This window comes from Pan paniscus, chromosome 1 (genome assembly GCF_029289425.2).
Source record: "Pan paniscus chromosome 1, NHGRI_mPanPan1-v2.0_pri, whole genome shotgun sequence".
Lineage (NCBI taxonomy): Eukaryota > Metazoa > Chordata > Mammalia > Primates > Hominidae > Pan > Pan paniscus.
This window is the reverse complement of record NC_073249.2, coordinates 209,354,851-209,371,121: the sequence shown is the minus strand read 5'-3', so window position 1 is coordinate 209,371,121 and position 16,271 is coordinate 209,354,851. Positions and strand designations below refer to the sequence as shown.

Here is a 16,271-nt window from a genome sequence, read left to right as displayed (position 1 = left end):
CAGTATGATGAATTTTTACAAATGTATACAGCACCCCAATTGCAATGGAGAGTATTTCCATTGCCCTAGAAAATTCCACTGTGCCCTCTTCCAGCTAAATACACCCATCTCCACCTGTTGTTTTTTTTTTAATTTCTGTCACTGTAGGTTGCTTTGCCTGTTCTTGAACTTCATATTGTGAACAAATGTGAACCTGAAAGGGCCAGACCTTCAAGATGGATCCTGAGTGGCTAAGTGGGCTAGGCTCCGCTGTTCTTGCTTGTAATCCCATCACTTTGGTAGGCCAGGGTGGGCGGATCACTTGAGCCCCTGAGTTTAAGACCAGACTGGGCAACATACCAAGACCCTGTTCTTTACAAAATAAATAAATACTAACCTCCCCCAAATAAGAATGGGTAAGTGGGCCTAAATTTAAAATAGAGTGAAGCAGCCACTTACTGACTATGGTTACACAACTACCCTGACTTCCCCGGAAAACCTGCACCTTTTTATCTTTGATACTTTCTCAGCTCACCTGAACCAACCAATCAGGGCTCAAGTGTATAAACCCATCAGGGTTTGGCTGTATCAACCAATGAGAGCTCAGCTATATTGACCAATCAGGGTTTGGCTGTATCAACCAATGAGAGCTCAGCTATATTGACCAATCAGAACTAAGCAAGTTTCAATCCTTCATTTGCACAACTTGATCTGATTGGGAACCTGGGCAGGATACTTTTGCGCAAAACTTGATCCTTCCCTCATTCCTGGGAACTCCCCTTCATTTTCCAGTGGAGGGTGCATCTCCAAGTTTGCAAACTGTTTTCTGTACTAAAGTCTCTTTCCTCTAAATTTCTTTTCAGAGAACTTTTGTGCATAATGTAAATGGAAACTTACAGATTGTGCTGCTTTGCATCTGGTTTCTTTTACTCAGCATAATACGTATATGATTAATGCATTTGTTTTATGTATCAGTAGTTATTTTCTTTTTCACTGCTGATATTTCATTGTTGCTGGTTGTCAAATTATTGCCTCTCCGCTCCACATTCACCCTTCTTGCCTGCTTGGTAAAAATGGATCTGGGCCCTTTAAATTTTCTCCCTGGCCAGCAGGCATGCTGGGCTTTGCCAGTAGAGGGCGCTGGGGAGCCCCAGCAGCGGGGAGGTTCCGCTTCCTGTTTGCCACGTGCTCACGGCGTAGGCTGCGGCACCACGTGCAGCCGCTCTCGTGCAGGCGTTTGCAGTGTGCGGCTGAGTTCGGCAGCTCGCACAGCACCGCTTTCAAGTTGTTTTGCAGTGGGTGCCTCTTGTGAGACACTGTTTCTGAGAGCAGCTTTTGTGGCATCTTACAGGGCAGATTTCTGGTACGTTCTAAAAGTTGAATTTCTAACTTTGGCTGGTTGTGGCCCCTGACTGTTTTTTTTTTTTTTTTTTGTCCTTCCTGTGGCACAGCCATGCCCTCTTAAGCAAGGCCTGGTGGTCAGCCCCCAAGGGTTTGTGTGTGGGGCACTTCTTTGTGGGGTTGGGGAGTGACAGGCTCTACCTCAGACCAAGGGCTTTTCCTTAGGGACTTGATTTCAGCTTTCGGAGGAGACTCTTCCATAGCGGCTGTACCTCAGCCACATGTGTGGGACTGGGGGCCCTTCCTTGGGGGCCCAAGCTTAGCCCCTTGTGGGGGCACCGCCTGGAGGGGGTTATCTCAGCCTGGTGGAGGGTCCCTTCCCTGGGGTGAGGGGCTCTTTCTGGAGGTCTCTATCTCAGCCTGATATGGGGGTCTCTTTTTGGGGCTCTATTTCAGTCCTGGGGTGGGGGGCTGTTCCTTGGGGGCTCCACCTCAGCCCTGGGAGGGCTCTTTTTTTGAGGACGTTTTCTCTGTCACAGGTGGCAGGAGGGTGTCTCTTCGGGACTCTACCACAGCCCTCAGGGGCTTTTTCTTTGTGGACTTTATTTCAGCCCTAGGAGGGGACTCTTCCTTGGGGGATCAATCACAGTCCTGGGTAGGGGGGCCCTTCCTTGGTAGCTCTGGGAGCTCTTCTTTGGGGCTCTATCTTATCCCTTGAATAGGGACTCTTCCCAGGGGGCCTCAGCCCTGGGGGCCTCTTCTTGGGAACTTTTTTTTAAACCTCTGGTGGGGGACTTATCTTTGGGGATCCTATGAAAGCCCCCAGGGGCTCTTTCTTGGGGACTCTACCTTGGCCTTGAGGGGTTCTTCCTTGAGAGCTTTATCCAGCTCTGGTTTGGGGGATTCTTAGCGGGGGGTTGTTTATCACAGCTCTGGATGGGGTCTGGTCTTCGGAGGCTCCATCTCAGCTCTGTGGGTTGTGGTTGCTCCTTGCGTCTGCTGTTTCTGTATTAATTATCATTCTCTTTACTCCTTATCAGTCAATTTCTTGTTAATTCAGTTCTCTATTATAAGTTAATAATTCTTCATATGAAACTTTCCCTGTAAAAATCACTGTATGGTGTCCTTTCCTTGACTGGACCCAAACTGATACAGAATTGGTGTCAGGAATCGGTATCAGGAGATGGAACCACAGAGGTACCATTTTGGGAGTGGTTTTCTGGTGATTTTGGGCTTGGGTGTAGTGTCACGTTCCTTGCCAATGGGAAATGGGGTGCTAGCTACCCAAGGCATGTGGTGACATTATATGAGTCTATCATTTGCGGTTAAGACAAAATGCCACCTGAGGCACGTCTGTTGGGAGCCAGAGTGATGCTGCACTTGACTGTGTGGCCATAATGAGGACTGTGAGAACTGTGTGGTGGGTTGGATCCTTTTGAGGGCTCCTGTCTTCAAGGAACCAGATACTATGCTCTATTTAAAACATACATAGGCAGGCCGGGCACAGGCATGGTGGCTCAGGCCTTTAATCCCAACACTTTGGGAGGCTGAGGCAGGCGGATTGCTTGAGCCCAGGGGTTTGAGGCTGCGGTAAGCTATGATTGCACCGCTGCACTGTAGCCAGGTGACAGAGCAAGACCCTAGCTCTAAAAAATAATAATATAATAAGAATTTGAAAAATGTGTAGATAATGACATAGAAAATGACAAGCCCAGGTCCATTAACTCTTCCTTCGAGCCACAGTCTGAGAATCAGACAGCTTCCATGGCAGCCCTTAAGGAAGTTCTTATTTCTTGCTGCCACAAGGCTGAGACTGCTGAAAATAAAACAAAAAATTTAATTGTGCTGGTTGCTGAATTATGACAACAGTTGGAATCACATCTGGACAAATTAGGGCATGAATCGTGAAAGAATGGGGTCCTGAAACATGGAATGGGGGCAGTTGTTGGACTCTGATGAAACTGACAATCTAAACTGCAAGTCACTCTGAGCCCACCCACCCCACCCCCACCCCAACTTATCAAGTGGAAATACCTTTCCCTCCGCAGTGCTGGAGGAGACTGCTTTTTCTCTGTTAAGAAACCCTGTGATAATCTCGGCTGGAGCAGATGCCGTTCTCAAGACTCATCACAGCCACCTGCTGTTGTCACTAGCCCCTAGCTGTGGTCAGATCTCAGCATGTTCCACGGTGACAGGTATACACGGACCTAGGAGGAAACAGAAAAAGAACGACAAGACTGGAGACATGTATGGGAGTGGATTCTAAGGGTTTTAGATCCAGGAAGGCAGAATGTAACACTAGCCTGGGCTGGATGCATTGATAGGGGCACACTCATTAGAGGTTCTGAATTTGGCTGTTAGCTTCTGCAGCTGGAGGTGGCTCTAACAGCTTGGTTGGTTGACTGAAACTTGGACTTGACAGTAACCTGCAGTTAATGAGGGTTGTGATGTCATGATGTGGAAGAGGGAATCCAAAGGCTTGGGGAGACCGCAATGTTGGACTGCATGTATCATGTCCAATCTGCACTCCCCTGCTGCCACCACCTATGTTCCACAAGAAGGACCCAAAGACAGAGACATAGAGAGATCCATTAGTGAGGGAGCCCCTTTGTCCTTGAAATGCACGGTGGCTGCTCTCTTTTGTAGGCCACTGTGAATATAGAGGCGGCCTCCATTGAGATGGGCTCCCTGATTTCAGTGGGGATAAGGGGGTCCTGGAGTAGCAGATACCGAGGGGCAGCACTTCACTGTCAAGGACAAGGTGGGCACACATTGGAGAGGGTAGCAGGAATGTATGGGAAGGCAGAATGCCTTTGCCCACAGGGATTTCTAGTGGTGGTGAATTGATTAGAGTGTCTCTGGGAATGAAATAAGTGGGCAGCCTACTAGAGTATTATTTCATGTATTTTTATATGTGATAGAAAGTTCTAGGCCCAGTAGCCAAAACCTGGCAATTGATAGTCATGGCTTCTCATTCAGTTTCCAGACCCTAAGTCAATTCACAGACCCAGAATCCCTGGGTGGCCGGGTCCCCTTGAGGAAGAAGCCTGCATCATTGCCATAAATACTTATTGTAAATCTTCCACCAAACCTTCCTCCAAAGGGACCTGTGACCATTTACCAAAATAATGGGGAAATGGACATACCCAGACAGTTCTGGAGTTACTTGGCACTAACTCTGAACTGATGCTGTTTCCTGGGGATCTAAAATGCCACTCTGGCTCATAAGTCAAAGTGGGGCTTGTGATGGTCAGGGATAGAGTCTTAGCTGTAGTCTGACTCTCAGTAGATTTGCTTGGTCCATGCCCACCCCGAAGTTATTTTCTGAGCTCCTGAATAAACAATTAGAGTAAGCACACTTGGTAATTATCCATTTTCTTCTCTCTTCTTGCCATTTTTATTTTATATGCAAGTTTTTGGAAGTCGACTTTATAGTCTTTAGGTGACAGAATGTTCCATGGAACTGTGATCGGTATTTAAGTCCTAATAAATATAGTCCACAACGACTCCTGGGCCTATTAGTCTCCTTGTTTTGGGGAGTGAGTGAGAACTTACAAGGATGATAGCTGCATCTTTTTAGATAGAAATACGCAGTTGTGTTGTTGTACAGGACTTCAGTGGTGTGCAGGAGGATTCATATGGAAGCTAAGTAGTCAAAGAGATGGGCTTTTCTGGTTATCAATGATTGCTTTTCTGTGTCCAATCACCCTTCTTGCCTGCCTGGTGAAAATGGATCTGGGCCCTTTAAATTTTCTCCCTGTCCAGGCAGCAAGCTGGGCTTTGCCAGTAGAGGGCGCGGAGGAGCCTCTGCAGCAGGGACCTTCTGCTTCCTGGTTGCCACGTGCTCACAGGGCCTGCTCCTGCAGCACGTGCAGCCGCTCAGTGCTGGCTGCTGCCGTGCTCAGCAGAGGCCAGCAGCACCTTATTTTAGGCAGTTTTGTAGTGGGTGCCTCTGGTGAGACACCTCCTGTGAGCAGCTTTTGTGGCACCCTGCGGGGCAGATTTCTGGTAAGTTCTACAGGTTGGCTTTCTTGCAAGTTCTGCCGGTGTGCACCAGACCAACTTTTTTTCTCCCCCAATGTAGTGAGGCACAGCCATACCCTCTTCAGCAAGGCCTGGATATCAGCCCTCAGGGGTGTTTGTGGGAGGATGCTTGTTTCTGGGTGGAGGCTCCTCCTTGGGCACTCTGTCAGCTCAGGTTGAAGAACTGTTCTTTAGGGGCTCTGCCATAACGCTGGAGTAGAAGCCTCTTCCTTGAGGGCTGGATGTCAGCCCTAGAGAAGGTGCGTTTGCTTGATACTCTAGCTCAGCACTGGGTGGGGTGGGGGACTTTTGCTTCTGAGGGTCTCTTTCAGCCCTGGGGGGCAGCAGCTGCTCCTTTTGTCTCCTAAACCCATATTCTTCAGAGTTCCCTTTCCTTTCTAGCCAGTTTCTTGTTAATTCCACCTCCCATTATGGTTAATAATCCTTTATATGAAACTTACCTATTCAAATGACTGCGCAGCTTCCCCCTCCTAATAGGATGCAGAGTGATGCCCATTGTGCATACTGGCCACAGTTTGTCCACAGTTTTCCTGTGGACATTTCCAATTTGGGGCTATTATGAATAATCTGTGACGTGTATTCTTGAGTGGATGGGCTTTTTTGTGTGATGCGTTTTCATATCTCTTGGATAAATACCTCGAATGAGGTTCCTTTGGGAAGGCCAGGCCACAGGGCTTTCAATTTGTCTAGAGGGTGCTGAGGAGCTGCTGGAAGTTTTGTATGTCTATTTTAAGTAACACTAATGGATTCGATGTGAATCTTAGAAGGAATGAATGGGAGGGGAGATGCCAGTCTTCAATTCCCCAGATGAGGGTGGCAGCTCAAACTGGTGACTTGGTGTGGGACTTTGCTCCATTGTCTTTTTCCTAATCTGTGAAATGGGTTTTTCACAGGTGTGCATAGGATCGTTGGCAGGACTGAGTGGGATGATGCATGAGGGGCACTTGGCATGGGGCTGGCATGGAGCAGATGCACAGTGGTGGCAGCCAACAGGACTGCCATTTTTAGGTGTTTCAGGCAGGATGTCCTAGCTTCCCCCTGGTGCTAGCCATTATGTGTTCACAGTCCAAGAGCCCAGGGGCGTGGCAAAGGGTCTTGGTGCCCTGCTTAGAGACAACTCTGGACCCAGAAGGTGGGGCACAGCTGCCCGTTGTTCTGCAGTGCTGGGCACTTTCTGATGCCTTCTTGTGGCATCCCTCAGAGGAGTGGGTGGACAAGGTGGCCTTGGGTTCTGGGCACTTTGCCCAGCCCCCTGACAATCACCTCAGCTGGCATCTTGCCTGTCCAAGCCCCGAGCTGCTGTGCCCCAGCAAGTCAAGCGGCCATGATTAGTCAAATAAAATTTCCATCTGTTGAAGAATTTACGAGAGTTATTACTGGCTATAAAACCGATCTGAGGAGAAAGATGGATCCGAGGGGGTAAGTGCCTCTAATTATGTGCAGCAGTGACGTTTAAATAAGGTAGCACAAGTCCTTATTGGAGGGAGCCAGGTCCCTATCCCTCTCTGGGCCCAGAATGTGGCCAGACTGGTGGGGGTGGTGCTTCACTGCAGAGGGAGGAAAGAGGAGCTACCCTATGCAAACTCGGGGACAGGGGTCATTGCGGCTTAATTTTTTTTTTTTTTTTTTGGTAGAGACAAGGTCTTGCTATGTTGCCCAGGCTGGTCTCAAACTCCTGGGCTCAAGCAGCCCTCCCGGCCTCCCAAAGTGCTGGGATTACAGGTGTGAGCCACTGTGCTTGGCCACTGTGGCATTTAGAAAGATCTTAGATGCCAAAGGGCCTAGCGCAGTGCCTGGCATGCAGCAGTGACTTAATAAATGCATGTTTCTGCTTTACCTGCTTCCCTCCTACCTCCGGGGACTGAGCTGGGCCGCTTACAGGATGCAGGCAGTGGTCTCCCTGGGCCAGGCTCTTGTTGGCACAGACTCTGTGTGATCCGCCCAGGTAACCTTGCTGGGTCTTCATAGCTTCGACTTTAAAGTGGGACAATTAATTACCAAAGGAGCACGGGGAAGGCAGGCTTTTGGGTACGTGGGCCCAAACTTGTTCTTTTTGGGACTGAGTCTCGCTGTTTCACCTAGGCTGGAGTGCAGTGGTGTGATCTTAGCTCACTGTAACCTCTGCCTCTTGGGTTCAAGTGATTCTCCTGCCTCAGCCTCCCAAGTAGCTGGGATTACAGGCACCCACCACCACGCCCAGCTAATTTTTGTATTTTTAGTAGAGACGGGGTTTCGCCATGTTGGCCAGGCTGGTCTCGAACTCCTGACCTCAGGTGGTCCGCCCTCCTCGGCCTCTCAAAGTGCTGGGATTACAGGTGTGAGCTGCCGCGCCCGGACCTGTTCTTAACACATGACTTAGCTCTAATGCCTCCAGCATCTAGGGAAGGAGATCACATCGTGGGTTTCTCCTCATCTCAGGTGGGAAGGTCTCGGGGGTCCATGCGCTCACCTGAGGTCACCTGGATCCCAGATGCTCCTGCCTTCTTGGAGGAATGTGGCTTTAAAAGGCCAACCCCTAACCTTCACCTTACTCAAGATACTGAGAACAAGACCACCTGGGAGCAAATGTTGCCTCCTGGTAGCTGGGGAGAGCCGTGAGATGGTTGGTGCTGGAAATTCTGCCTGGAGTCCGGCATAACTGAGTTCCCGGGACCCAGGGTGGAGACGAATAATCCCATCCCAGAGAGTCCGAGCCTTCAGATATAGGGCTCCGGGGCCTGAGACTCTGAGGTCGTGCAGCAAATTCGTGGCAGGTCCACTGACTGCTAGGCCAGGGGTCTTGTCGCTGGTCCACGCAGAAAGGAAGGATGGCTACTTTCTGTTCCTCCCCTGACCACTGCCCCATCAAGCACAGACCAGGCCCCACCCCCTGGGCCATTTAAAACCAGAGGCCCAGGTGCTGTGGCCACGCTTTCAGACCGAGAGTCATCTGTTAAAAGGCTCACACCTGGGCCGGGAGCCATCAGAAGTCAGTCTTCCTGAGGCTCTGGCTCACCTCCAGGCAGGTAGGTCTCACCGTGGGTCCCTTTCTCTCGGCCAGGCAGCTTGAGTGTGACTGTTTGGCAGTGGTTGTGCACTGTGTCTGGAGCCCCTGGTCCCCGATATTGAACCCCAGGGGGTTGGGCTGCAGGCGGGAGCCCAGGGGCTGGCGTTTGTGGTGGGGCTGCAGGAAAAACCGAGCTTCTCTGGTCAGGTTGTGGCCTGTGTGGGTGGTCTTCTCCTTGGTGCCCCCCCGCCAGCCCGCAAGGCCTTGTTCCCCGGTGACTTCTGAGCTGTGGGCCCCAGGTGGCAGTGGAGGGGCTCCCAACTCTGGCGCTTTCTGCGTGGCCTCCCGGGGACTCAGTTTTCCTCTGCGTCCATGGGGGTGGTAGGGCTGTCTGGTGGGGCCCGGGCAATAATGGAATGAGTGTGTGTGAGAGAGGGGGACCCCAGGCCTCTGATTCCTCGTTCGCCTTTTGGGGCCAGGCTAGGAGAAGCGGTGGGGAAGCGCTTACCTTGCCGTGGCAAGTTGATGTCTCTTGGACTGAGACCTTTGGGCCAGAGTGGCCTAGGTCTCTGGGAATTTTCATTTCGTCCTGCAATGAAAGAGCCTGGCCTGTGGGTCCCCAGACACTGTGGGCTCTGGGACAGCTATGGAATTTCTGTCTTTGGATGGCTTCTATCGTGCTGAGGGATTCATTCTGTCTGGGTTTCCCGTTGTTTAAAACCAGGTGGGCTGGGGAGCGGGAGTGTGTGGGGGCTGTGTTGATGCACCCCTGTGTTGGCCCCGAGCTGGCCCAATGCTCCTCTGACCTCGCTTTCAGACCGTAGAGTCAAGTGACGGGGTAGCGTGGGGGTGCTTTGGGGTGTGGTCTTCAGACAGCCTCCCCGGAGGTGCTGGCATCCCTGGTTCCCTCTTAGTCATAATACGTGACCTCCATGGCTTTCCCATCTCAAACTCAGGGTGGAGTGGGTCCCTCAACCCTTTTCCCCACTGCTGCGGGACCCTCGGCCCCTCCCCGTGCCCCCTGCCTCCAGCCTGGAAGGAGGTTCTGACGAATTGGAGGGCTGCAGATCCCCCTGCTGGCTCGACAGCCTTGGTAAGCAGCTCATTACGTTTTCCCCATCCTATTCCTCATTAGCCGCAGGTGCTCTCCATGAGAGGGTTGCCAGGATTTCTGAGTTTCAGTGGCACCTGGGGCAGGGGAAGGCTTATGGCAAAATGTTCCTTAGTCTTTTCTCCCCCATTCCCTCCCCCTACAGAAAAGGATGAGCGGTTGGGAGCCTTGGGGCTGACAGGTTTTGTGAGTGTGCAGTGGGGGCTTCCGCCCTTGGGAAACAGGGGTTGGCCCTCTGGAAACGGGTTGCGATGGAGCTCCATGCTTTACCGGCTGATGACTCAGCAGGTCTGAGCCTCAGCTTCCCATTTACTAAATGGGCTAACTGGGACAATGATTGATCTAGTGCCTTCTATCATGATAATCATTATTTTTGATAATATGTCCCAGACAAGAATAGCAAAGGTTGGAAAGCAGCTCTGTGTTGAGCTGAGCAGGGCTCGGGAAACCCCGGTGGGGGTGGGGGTGGGGGTGCTGGTGCTTTCATGGAGGCAGAAGCCTCTGGCTGGTCCCTTCCCTTGGTGGGCAGCTATGGTCCAGTTCCCGGCTGACGGTGGGGCTGGCCTTAGGTGTGACGCAAGGGGTGGGTAGAGGCCAGGGAAGCTGCTCTGTATCCTGCAGTGCACAGGCCGGCCCCTGCTGCAGACAGTCATCCTGCCTCAAATGTCAACAGTGCTCAGGTTGAGACACCCTCAAGCTCCATGCCTGGCACATAGTTGGCTCTCTATAAAGCTTGGATGAACACCAGTGGGCAAGCCAAGGGGGACTGGTCATAAAGTCAGCCTGAAAACTGGGGGTTCACTTCCTTCCAGCCCAATGTTTCTTCCTATTGCTCTGTTAGGCATGGTCAGGAATGCTACGAGGTTCTGACAGGCAGCTTCCAGTCCTGGGTACCCTTGGAGGTGGGGTTGGTGATGCTGTGACTTCAGCAGCCTAAGCTCCTGGGCGCCCCCCCACAGCATCTCTCATCCTGATGCCTATTGGGTTCAGCTTCGTCCTCCTTGTCTCGCCCCCACGCTGTTGATGATCCGCCAGCCCCACTTGGCATGCCTGATGTGGCCTGAGAGCCTGGGTTTTAATAGCTGAATATTTCTTTAAAAGAAATTCCACTTGTCTCGAGGCCCGCGTTCCTCCAGCGTTGCCTGCCTGGCTCCCCGGGGGAGTTCACGCAGAAACTGATGTGTTAACAGGCTGCAGTGTCTCCCTTTCCATCTCTCCATTTAGCCTCCCTTGGAGATGGCCTGGTCGCTGGCTCTCTGTGCCCTTGCCCAGTGGCTCAAGATGGCACATGACTTGGGGCCCCCGGATCTGGGTAGGGGGGCTGTATAGGCACCAGATGTTGGAATCCACCCAGGTAAAGCCACCATGATGCACAAGTCCCAGGTGCCAACTGTGCAGCGGTTGGGGGCTCCAGCCAGAGTGGAGTTGGAAGGGATGCTGCTGGAATCCAGCTTGTGGGGAGATGGTACCAACTGGAGGTGCTGGATGCTTCCTTCTTTGAGATGAGCAGGCAGCGATCACCGGGTCTGGGGCTGTGTGGAGCAGGTTGGGGCTGGCCTTCCTCCTCTGGGTCCCTGAGTGTGGTGGGCCTGAAGGAAGAGAAACATGTCAACTTGGCTGTCCAGGCCAAGTGTACTAAAGAGTAACCTCCACGTGGGCAGGGATTTTTATCTGCCTTAGTTCACTGTGGTGTCCTGGTGCCTAGGAGAGCGCCTGGCATGGAGGCCGCACTGTCCCCCACTCCTTGCCTCCAAACCACCTCTGCTTGAGCTCTACCTACAGACAGGACCTTGTGCTTTTTACACATTAACTCATCAGACACTCGCAATAACCATATGGAGTTGGTGTGATAACATACCCATTTGACAGGTGAGGAAACCAAGGCCCAGGGAAGTGAGGTAACGTGCCCAAGCCCCTCTCCATGGCAGGCTATGTAGCATCTCTTAGGTCTCAGCTCAGGGTTCCCCTCTTAAGAGGTCTGACCAGAGCCCTGGCTCCATTCCACACATGATGTCATTGTTGCTCCCTCGTAGCACATGTCACCCAGCTCTCTATAAATGTCTGATTCACTGACTTATTCACGATCTGTCTCCACTCCCCGGAATGTGAGGTCTCTCAGGACAATGTCTGGCCCCTTGCAGGGCAGAGCTGACTGGTCTGACCTGACATCTGTGCTCTTACCCACCAGGCTTTCCTGCCTGCCTGGTTTGATGAGCCGTGGGTTCATTACATCTGGCATGGGCACCATTTCCCGGGTCCTAGGATGTGAGGCAGAGGTTCCCTCGAGACCTCTCTCAACTCCCAGGGAGTTAAATCTCACCCCAGGTTTTAGAGCAGCCAACTTCCTGTGGCCTGCCCTCCTGCAGAGTAATTACTGTAATTTTCCCAGTGTCACCCTCAGCCTTTGGGTGATATTGTGACTGAAATGTGAGAAGCAATGACACCCCGTGACACTCCCAGCCCTTGTAATTGAGGCTTTGAAAGCACTGCTGACGTCTCCAAAGGCATCTGGGTGCTCCACGGCTGTGATGGAGGTGGGACCTCTGAACCCTGGCTTTTTGACTTTGGCTGCTTTGCAAATGTAGTGACTAATAGATGTGATGTGTTGATTCACTCTCCTGTCTTCCTGAAATTGCGTTCATATCCCTGATCCAATCTGGAGCCTTGTAGCAGCCTCGTGAGGCTGGGACTGGTACTTTGGCCCTGACTTAATCGGCAGAGAACTTGTGCATTCCTTGAAATTGTACAGCGTATAAGTGGCAGAGCCTGGCTCAAACCTGCGTCTTCTGCTCCTATGTCACACGCACTCTGTCTGGGACCTGTTCTGTGCAAATATCCCATTCAAGAGGGCCTCCTGATTATTCTACCACTATCTAAAGTTGGTTGCAGAGTAGCAATAGCAAAAGCAAAAGTCATAACCTTGGGCGCTGACAGCCTGTCAGGCACCGTCCTAATTGACTTGCCGTGTGTTAAGGCACTTATTCCTCCCTGAAGCCCACTGTGGTGGGGGCTGTGATTATCCCCACTTTACAGATGAGGAAACTGATGCCCAGAGAGGGTATATTTAGCCCTGGACTGGGAGCCATAATGTGATGGAGCTGGGATTGGAACCGACGTAGTCTTCAGAGACCAAGCTTTGACCATACTGCCGTATGAATCATCTAGAAAGCCATCATTCCTGCAACGCACTGCATTTTTTTCTCAGGGGTGTTCATTTGTTCATTCATTCCTAAGCTATGGTTGAATGAATGAATGAATCTATTATGTACTGACCATTGTTCTAGGTGCTGAGGATTCAGTCCTGGGCAAAACAGACAAAGTTTTGCCCCCGTGCAGTTCCATTCTAGTTGGGAGAGACAAGATAAGCAGATGATGAATGTGGTTTCAGGTTGGGAGAACTATGGAGACCAATGAATGGAAAGGGAACAGAGAGTGATGAAGAAGGTGACTTTGGCCACAGTGGTCAGGGACGGGGGAAGCAGACACCTGAGGGGGAAGCGAGATGGGTGAGCATCATGAGGAAGGGGTTCCAGGCAGAGAGCAGCGTCTGCAAAGGCCCTGCGGTGGGACTGTAGAGGCCTGCTCTGGAAACAGTGAGGAGGGCATCAGGAGGTGAGGTCAGAACGGTAAGAGTGAGGAGATGCTGGGGTTGCATCGGATGATAGGATCCGACTTCGTTGCTGGGGACAGAGCCGGGGGATGAGGCGGAGGCAGGGGGACCAGTGTGGGGGCCGTCCCTGTGGTACAGGGGAGAGACGATGCTGGCAATTTAGCCTCAGGGTGCTTCTAAAGAGTCTCTTCTTAGATATCGCTCTCTTCCCTTTCCTCCCGGACTGACGTCTGCACATCCTTCTCTCCCGGCTAAGACCTTCCCTGCTCTCCTGGGGGTTGAGTTTGGCCTTGTCTAAGCCCGTGGCTGGGTGCATGGCTCCCGGGCACTGCTCTTTTGTGGCTGCCTTGTCCAGTGGTTTTTTGGTGCGCAGTAAGCCCTTTGCTTTTTGGGTATTGACTGTAGATCAGTGCTCACCACGTTTATCCTCCATAGGTGCTTTATTATTATTTTTGGCATCTGCAGAAATACCTGCTTTACGTGTTGCCTGCTCAGTTATGTCTCATTGTTGCCTTTATTTACTTATTTCACACGAGACAATGTCCCTGCTTGGCTTCTCGGCTCAGTCGGATGCCGTGACTGCTGACACGGGAGGAATGACGCTGCGTTACTCAGGCAGGTGGCAGTGTGGCTTTTCTCGAAAGCATGAGGCCCCAGCCTCCCTGGGTGTGCAGAATGGGTGCTCGTGAATCCCTCTGGTGGGACTGGGTGTCTGTGGGTTCAGTCCTGGGGGCCAGGGGTGAGCATATATGTGATGTGGGGTTTTAGAGAATCAGTCAGGGCTCCGTGTGTGTAAGCAATAGAAATTGCCTCTGGCCAACTGCAGCAGAAAAGGAATCATCAGAAGGAAACTCTTGTATCTGAAGTTGGGCCAAAAGACTGGCTGGGAAAAGGTGGGAACCCAGCTAACTCTGGTTGGGAATAGGGTGGCGGGCAGGTGGGGGTGGGTGGGTGGTGTTTCTAGCAAGATCTGCTCAAGGCCCTCTGGGGACCCCATCAGGATGGGTGGCTCCAGCCAGCTTGAGAATTTTGCAAGACTGGAAATCCATGTACCCAGAGAGAAGGGACCTAACTGGTGGGGATTTGACCTTGTGGCCAGGCCTGGCCTGGCAGTGTGCAGGGCTCATGTTCAACAGTCCTGCCAAGACTGCAGTTTGGGGAGAGGATCACTCCTGGAAAGGAATTTTGGGGTGCTGGTGTCAGAAGAAGAGAGGCTGGGCACTTGGCTGCTACAAGTACCTCCTGTACCCTTAAAGAGCCACACATGTGAGCTGTGTTTTGGTCTTTTAAGATGCTAAGGACGGAGGATATCATCAAATGGAATGTTAAAGTACAGGACCGAGTTCCTCTGAGCCAGTGAACGGGCTGGGCTCAGAGTGCAGAGAGGTTCCCAGGTCTGGGGAAGTTTTGGACAGTGATCCGGCTGGGCCTCTAGGGCTGGGTTGCCTGGAATAGGAGGGGCGTTTGGGGAATGGAGCTCTGAGTCAGCCTCACTGCAGGGGCAAAGGCCTGGAGGCTGGGTTTGGTGGAGGTGAGGGGCAGAGTTGCCGACTTACTGCTAGGGAGTGGGGAGTGAGGCTGGAGCTGCAGGCTGAAGATGTCTTTGGACACCAGGCTGAGGAGTGTAGTCTTGGGAGGGTAACTGTGTCAGGAAGCAGAGTGGGAGGAGTGGTCCACTGCTTCGTGACATCCCTCCTATGTGCCTGACACTATACTAAGTGCTTTGTTGTAGCCTGTTTAACCTACCGATGCTGCTATTTCCCTTTTATACAGATGAAGAGACGGGGGGTCAGAGAGGTGAAGTGACTTGGACAAAGTCACATAGTGAGTCAGTCACAAAGAAGGTCCTGCTTCTTGCTATGTCGCCCAGGCCTGGCCAATATTCTCCGCTGGTCTGTGTTGCAGAATCGCCAGCTGTGAAGTCAGGCAGCCTGCTGATCTGTCCTGTTGAGCGCCTTGATTCTTTTCCTTCAGACTTCCCTTCCCCAGTATCCCTAGAGCACACTGGGCATGGCTGTGGGCTGGCAGGGGTGGCAGAGTGTAGGGAGAGGGTCTGGGGAGACTTTCTCCTTGTCACTGCAGAGCTGTTTCTCTTCTCTCCGTTTCCTCTGTAAAGAGCTGGTACAAAGCTAGCAAAATCAGAGTCAGCAGAAAAATCTAATTTTCACCTTAGACACGTTTGTAGCTGGTAGATAGTCACCCACCTTCTAGACTTTCCTTCCAGACAGGGCTGAGCTGAGTCCTGCCCTGGACATTGGGAGACCCGCTCTGTCACGAATTCCCTGCCTCTTGTTAGGCAAGACAGTTCTTCTCTGTAGGCCTCAGTTTGTCCACCAGTAAAAAGGGGGTGGTGGTGATCGTGGCGGGGTGTTACAAGCCCACATGCCTGCAGGGGCCCTCCAGGAGAGACAGAGGCATGAAATAAACCAGGCGCAGGGCAGAAGAGGGCATGGGAATACAAGGGGCCTGGTGGGCACGTGCTCAGCTCATAGAGTCAACCCCAGCTCAGGGCCAACCAGCTGTTGCTGTGTAGGGCTTCTTGGGCCACATCTTTGGATTATTTTCAAGAAAATCCAGAAATCTGAACTATGCTCCAAAATAATTGAAATTTTAAATGTTAGCAACTTATTTGAAATTTTTGAAAGATAGTATAGGCCAATAATAGTAGCTCCATGGGCTGAAACTGGCCTGTGGGGTCACCAGCTTGCAGTGTCTGGATTATTTGGGTCTCCTCCAGCCAGATGAGCTATGGCTACATTTAATAGGCGTATAAATAAAAATAAAATATTTGCCTTCTAGATATGTTGATTTGTATTTATTGATGAGGTCTGTGGTTTATAATTGGCATCTGAGCCCAGAGTTAATAATGGGGTAGAAGCCTCTTTGAGAAACTTTAATCAGAGATGTAGAATTGGTGTGCTTATACCTCTCTCTCCAGGTTACTTCCTCCTCCTAACATCTATCTTTAATCCTTCCTGCTGCAGACTTAGCCTAGCCTAGTTTCTATGGCAACAGAGTATGCTACCTTTTCTCTCCTGGTAGATTCAGAGAGAAGGAAGCAGGGAGGGTGGCCTTGAGATTTTCATAACTCAGACAGCAGTTCCAGGTTCCTCTACTTTCTACACCTGCAAAATCAGGGGCAGGACAGGTTTATCTGAAGCCAGTGGGCAGCCCAAGAGCAAGATTTATTGTCTCTCATA

General features: G+C 51.5%; 1 protein-coding gene across 4 annotated transcripts in view; it reads left to right on the top strand.

Moving 5' to 3' along the window:
- Positions 1-1,064: 1,064 nt before the first annotated feature.
- The window catches only part of ACTL8 (actin like 8), a 71,612-nt gene continuing 56,405 nt past the window's right edge, over positions 1,065-16,271 (top strand). Inside the window, exons 1-2 of one of the 4 annotated variants that reach the window (XM_055097479.2) lie at positions 6,292-6,783; positions 7,783-8,369. The gene's annotated coding sequence lies outside the window, so the exon portion shown is untranslated. Of the gene's footprint in view, positions 1,343-5,158; positions 5,329-6,291; positions 6,784-7,782; positions 8,370-16,271 lie in introns of those variants that run through there. The other 3 variants (XM_003814442.5, XM_055097482.2, XM_055097478.2) reach the window with 3 other exon arrangements.